The sequence below is a fragment of the Toxorhynchites rutilus genome, chromosome 3, assembly GCF_029784135.1.
Source record: "Toxorhynchites rutilus septentrionalis strain SRP chromosome 3, ASM2978413v1, whole genome shotgun sequence".
Taxonomy (NCBI): Eukaryota; Metazoa; Arthropoda; class Insecta; order Diptera; family Culicidae; genus Toxorhynchites; species Toxorhynchites rutilus.
In genome coordinates this window covers 231,815,302-231,821,605 of record NC_073746.1, presented here as the reverse complement: position 1 = coordinate 231,821,605, position 6,304 = coordinate 231,815,302, and positions in this window count along the sequence as shown.

Sequence of the window (6,304 nt, the reverse complement as noted above, 5' to 3'; positions counted from 1 at the left end):
AACTGACTTGATGAATTTTGTTGGTTCTTATTTTGACTGTGTGGCTCTTTGAATGGACCTGAAAATCGCTTTTGTTCTTGTGGTGTTTGTAACTGGGGTGGTTTTGGACGGTCTCTACGAGACGTGTCCTGATTGTCGATCGCTTGCACCGTCTTCTCATTCCCAAAAATTTTTTTTATACGCTGAGAAATTCAGAGCGTCTAGCTTTTGACCCGCTGCCACAAGTGTTTCGAGGCTAACGATCGGAATGAAAGTCATTTGCCTTTTGTAGTCGACTCTCATGTTTTGCTGCAATATTTGGACCTTCTCGTGGTCTGGAATCTGTATGCACATCGTTCTGAATAACTTTTCCATTTCAAAATAGTATTCGTGAAACGATTCTTGTTTCTGCTGTCTCCGCTGATAGATCTTCATTTTGATCAACGCATCTAGGTCCGGGTGCATATAAGTACGACGTAATTCGAACACTAGATGCTCCCAATTCATCAACCGTCCGGTTGATCGTTGCGTCATATACCACTTCAGGGCTGATCCCGTGAAGAGATGTATAGCAGATTCGAACAATTCCCTATCGGATACATGTTCGGCAAGTGATAGGGCTTGAACTAATTCTAGGAATTCGTTCAGTCCTAAACCTTGATCACTTCCACTGTACTTTGTGATATTCCATTTGGATACCGGTAAAGTATGACGTGATTGATAAGGTGAAAAATACGAAATAGGTACGCTATTATGAACAGGTTGCGGATTGGGCATCGAAGCACCAGCAGGGGCGGTATTTTGCGTGCGAGATACAAATGGATGAAGTGAATTTTGATCAAATGGATAGAGCTTTGGCTCATTCCGAGGATGAGAAAGTCCTTCGGTTAGATTGAAAGGTGGAAAATTTTGACTGGGATTACAAGATTCAAAAGGATTGTGGAAAGAAGAAGAGATACGGTCAGTTTGTACAGCAATGTTTCTAACTTCCTTTCGTTTTGATAACTTTCTTTCGATGTCGTAGATCCTTGCATGTAATGAACGGATCCAATCAAAATTGATTTGTCTCTTAACCATTGGCTGAATAGCTTTCTGTCCGCTAGTGTTCTGTTGATTTATCTCATCACTATCGTCCTCACTTAAGTCAACTTCGTTAATCGCTTCTGCGGAAGGAGATGGATTCTGAACTTCCTCCGGTGTTTGAACATCGTCTTGTTGACCTAAAAACTGACCCAAAACTCCGACAATTTTTACTAGCAAGCTTTGTATCCCACTGTGGAGGTTAGGTGAACTTCTGGAGTTTGTAAGTAACCGAACTATTTTCGCCCCGTAGTGTACTAATCGGTGATGCAAAACGTGTTGCTTCTCCTCATCCTGCTCTAAATCTACCATGGTAATTAGATTCGTACATAGACTCGAACATTCAGTAAGGTCGTTCGTGGGATCGGCTGGAAGGAACATAGAAGTTTCGCTATTCCCTTCTCCCTCCACCATCAAGCGATCTCTCAAAAACTTCCGTCTACGAGCGAGATTCATGTCTCTGGTAATAATAACGCATCTTGCCGTTAACTCATAATCGAGTTCTTCTTCAGTGAGATAGTCGACTCTCATGCCATAGTACCATTTCATCAAACGAGTACTTGCTTCGTCGTAAGTAAGAACTGATTGTGCCATTTTTATTTTTTTTTTTTTTTTATTACGAAAAACCTAATGAATCAACTAACGAACAGAATAAAGAAATAAATTTGTATTGAACCAAGAACTTCAGTTAGTGAAGTTAAAAATAAGAAAAAGGTAAGCATGCATATCCGAAAAAACCCAAAAATTCAACCAAAAATCCGAAAACTCACAAAATTTCAAGAAAATATTATCAAATATCACGATTATTGCGAATGTCGTGTAACAAAACCTGATCCGAAACTCAATACCGATGACTGACGGAGTAAATACAGGATTTCCAACTCTGTTTCCTATTAATGACCACTTCCAACAACACAGTATATAGTATCGGCGAGTTGTTTTATCGTCATCCGCTTTAACCTGCAAATTTCCTTCCGCAATTGTTCCACAAAAAAAAAGAATCACACTACGCGACAATTGAAAAGAATTTCTAATTCGTTGAAATTTCTCCGGGAGACCGGTAAAAAAATGGATTTACTTCCGGTTTGGGAAGTAAACCACTTTTTCTTTTGCGTTGGGCCTCAGTGAAACTCAGGCCTTTTTGTTTCTAGCTGTCCGCATGGACTCTATTATAACCTCCCAGGGTCGTCTATGGTCTCGCCAGGTTATGAAAAGGGAAAATACCACGTTCTTAGGTTTCCTAACAAGACGGACTTTTATTTAAAAATTCTCTCCTGCCCTATTTCCCTAGCGAAAGCTTCCGCACTGAAGATGGAGCATTGCGGTGGAAGAGAAAAGCTACCAGTATATCTACTCTCAAAGATTCCACATCCAACTCCATCGGCACTGACTGAACCATCTGTGTATACCTGGTGGTTGATTTGAAAATTGGATGCAACGAGGTTATTGAAGCAGGCTTTGACTTTTGGAGAAAGGTCTCCCGCCCGAACTGCCTTGAGAAGTTCAAGGTTAATGTTCGGCGGTTTGACGTCCCAATTTCTTCCCGTCGCAGATGAACGTTCACATATATCGGGAAGATCTTTGTTCGTGAGATTTTTGAACCATGTTTTAGCTCTATGTATTAATGGGACATTGTGGTCGCTTTCGGGGAGTGACAAGTGACGGATGGCTTTATTGGTGATGGCTTTTGTTACCAGGTGGGTGAAGGGAAGTTGCCCACTTTCTGCCATTACAGCAAGAGTGGGACTGGTGGGAAAAGCGCCAATTGCGAGCCTAATTGCTTTATTGTAAATTGGTTGAATGGTGTTTAACACCCTGTCCCCTCCACGGCTGAAGGTGCCTATTCCGTAAAGGATTTGTGGGACCAACAACATTTAGCAACGTCTTTCTATGACCAGAGGCTAGGTTGCCTGCGATAGACTTGATGATGTTCAATTTCTTTCTGGTGGCTATTTTGGTCTTTTGGGAATGTGATAGGAAGTTGAGTTTCTTGTCGAAAGTAACCCCTAGTATTTTCAATGTCCTCAATATAGGGATCGGAATTTTGTTGAGCTGAAGATAGGTTCTCCTTCTGAGAGCTTTTACGATATGTATGTGTTTGGATTTCTCCGGGGAAAGTTTGAAACCTGTTTTTAGAGCCCAGTTTTGGATGGAGTCTAAGGTTTTTTGAAGCCTCTTTCTCTGAATTAAGCCGAAGCAGCTCGTAGAGATAAGAGTGATGTCATCTGCATAGACTATGATCTTTATATGGTCCGGGATAATCTCGAATAGAGATTGCATGGCAATGTTGAAGAGGGTTGGTGAAAGTGCTGAGCCTTGTGGGAAGCCGTTTTCTGGGATTTTTAGAGAAGATTGGTGGTTGTTAATAACGGTTTTGAAAGACCGGTTTTCTAGAAAACTTTTAATGAAGAGACCTAACCTCCCACGAATCCCCCAGTCGAAAAGGCTTTTCAGCACTGGGTACCTCCATGCCCGATCGAAGGCCTTGGATAAATCCAGGGAAACAATATCAATGTGGTGTAATTTTTCAGTTGCGTCGTCTAGGATTTTTTCGATTGCTACAAGGCAATCTTCTGTACCTTTTCCCACACGGAAGGCGAATTGTCTGGGATCAATCAGCTTATTTGACTCTAGAAAAGTCGTTAAGCGTCGATTGATCATTTTTTCCAAGACTTTCCCAACACAACTTAGGAGAGTGATGGGGCGGAAATTGTCAAGAAGATGGTTGTTCATGTCTGGTTTCGGGATACAGATCATTAAACCCTCTTTCCAGCAACTGGGGAGGGTTCCACTGTCCCAGACTTTGTTGAGGAGCTTCAGAAGTGCTTTTTTCCCGAGATGGGGTAGATTCTTAAGCATAGGGTAGCTGATGTCATCAGGTCCTGTGGATCCTTGTTTGACTTTGTTCAGTACCCAATCGAGCTCTTTGAGGGAGAGGTTTTTGTTGAAGTCAAATTCCACATCGGTATGAAAATCGATGGGAATTCTTTCGCATTCCGTTTTGTGGGTTAGGAAGGTTTGGTCGTAGTTTTGATTGGAGGAGGCGGATGCAAAGAAATCTCCAAACGCCTCGGCGATGATTTTCCGGTCATTGGTGTATTGACCGTTAATTAGAAGATTATATTCTTTGCTCCTTTTCTTGCCATGAAGCCTGCCAATCTTACTCCATAACTCCTTTGTTGACGCGTTGGGATTAATTTCGCTGACGAATTTAACCCAACTGTTGTGCTTGGCTGTGTTGATAACAGTCTTAGCTTCTTTGCGAGCCCTTTGGAACTCTGTAAACAGAGTGGGCCTCAGTGGGCTGTCCGGATGGGCCTTTCTTAATTTGCGTAAGGCCTTACGTCGACCTTTGATCGTTGCCTTCAGCTCAGGCGACCACCATGGGACACATTTCCTGCCAGGGATGCCACTGGTTCTGGGGAAGTGCACCATTGCAACTTCTAGGACAACTTTGGAGAATTCCTCGGATGTCCAATCTCGTTTAGCGGAGAGGCGGTTTTCAATGTCAAACTGATAGCCAGCCCAGTCAGCGTATTCAAATTTCCATCTTGGCCTTGTTGAAAACTCTGGAGAAGTTTGGCCGAAGGAAGTGAAGATTGGAAAATGATCGCTTCCGCAAGTTTCATCGTGGATGTTCCAAGAAAGCTTTGAAGAGAGTTTGTCTGATACTATAGTGAGATCGATGGCTGAAGTAGTACCAGAATAATGGATTCTGGTGTGTTGGCCGTTGTTAAGAAGGAGAAGAGAATGGTCGGATATGAAATCCTCAATGATGGATCCTTTTCGATCGAGGTATGCACCTCCCCAGGCGTATGAGTGGGCGTTGAAATCACCCATAAGCATGATTGGGGCGGGAAGTTGGGCGAACAGATGGTTTAGTTGGCCGCGTAGAGTGTTCGGATCGGAATCATTAGTGATGTAGATGCTAACGACGGTGATTGGAAAGGGGTGTTTAATGCGCACTACCACTGCCTGAAGGTCGGTGGTAATGGGGAGAAGATCATGTGGAGTGCTATCCTTGATTGCGATTGCAACTCCGTGCTTTGAGGGGTTGAGACCCTCTTTAAAGTATGTGATGTACTTTGAAATAAAATTTTTATCGAAGTTGTTTGGAGTCATAGTTTCTTGAAGGGCTATGACTGTGGGATTAGAGTTCGAAATAAGCATTTTCAATTCTAGAATATTTTGTCGGATACTTCTGATGTTCCATTGTATCCCGAATTTCTGTGTTGGAGTGAATGTGTTGGTGTTTTTAACTCTAATTTCTAAGTCTTAATTGTGTGTATGCTTGAACTATCCAAAGAGGATTAGTTCGATGGTCCTTTACCCTTGGAAAGAGAAGCTTTCGTCGAGGTATTGATGCGTTCTTGTTTGGTGTAGAGGTATTTGGAGAGTTTGTTGTGTGTGTGTTGTTTTTTGTGGAATGTGCCTTGTTGTTGTTGTTTTTTGTTTGATGTGTGTTGTTGTTTCTTGTTGGTGTTGTAAAGTTGTTATTTGTTGGTGGTGTAGTTCTTAGATCGTTTTTTGTTCTTTTCTTGTCTTTGTTAGTTTGGGTTTCATCTTCAGATTTTGGATCTGAATCTGAGGATGAACCTTTCGAAATTTTTCTTTTGTTTTTTGTCGGGCCTTCAGAGGTATCCATAAAAATTACCGATTCACTATCGGATTCGGTTGTTGAACTTTCAGTAGACGATTCTGTCATGGTTGTGTCTATGATTGAGGGGGTGCTTTCGCGACTAGAAGCGGCCGAGGCGCAGCTGCATTTGCACTTGCAGCCAGCTACTAGTTCCCGAATGTTGAGCCTGTCTTGCAAGACGCTCGAATAAGTTGGAACATTTTGGGTGTTGGAAATGATTTTTGCTTCTTTGTAAGAGATATCACGATCGATTCTTATTTTTGTGATTTCATTTTCTTTTAGCCATACGGGGCACTTCCTGCTGGAAGAGGAGTGGTTCTCTTGGCAATTAATGCATAGTGCTGGGGTATTACACAATTTAAAATTGAAATCTTTGGGGTGTTCATTGCTGCAATTTCTGCAAAGCGGATTTTCACGCTTGCATCTTTTGCTGGTGTGTCCGAAATTAAAACATTTGAAGCACTGCATTGGATTCGGATAGTAATTCCGAGTCCCAGCGCGAATGAAACCGAAATAAATGAATTCGGGAACAACGGTTCCACGAAGCGTTATGATTAGTGTAGCTGTGGGGATAATTTCTTCTCCTTCCTTTCTGGTGATTCGCTT